The sequence below is a fragment of the Apis dorsata genome, unplaced genomic scaffold (genome assembly GCF_000469605.1).
Source record: "Apis dorsata unplaced genomic scaffold, Apis dorsata 1.3 scaffold_1176, whole genome shotgun sequence".
Taxonomy (NCBI): Eukaryota; Metazoa; Arthropoda; class Insecta; order Hymenoptera; family Apidae; genus Apis; species Apis dorsata.
Window position 1 is genome coordinate 1 of NW_006264273.1, and position 243 is coordinate 243.

Genomic DNA, 243 nt, shown 5'->3' on the forward strand with positions numbered 1-243 from the left:
AATATATAATCAAAATTTTATAAAAAGTAATATATACTATTATATACTAATATTAATACTATTATTTTACAAATAGAAAAAATTATTTATTAAGCCAAAACAATATAATGCTTGGTATAAATTATAATATTGAATTTTTTATTTTTTGTTTCTTTTTCTTTAATTAAGAGGATTTGAAATTACGATAAAAATTATGATAAAAATTATAAAAAATATTATATTAATTCTATGCATTAAATATAT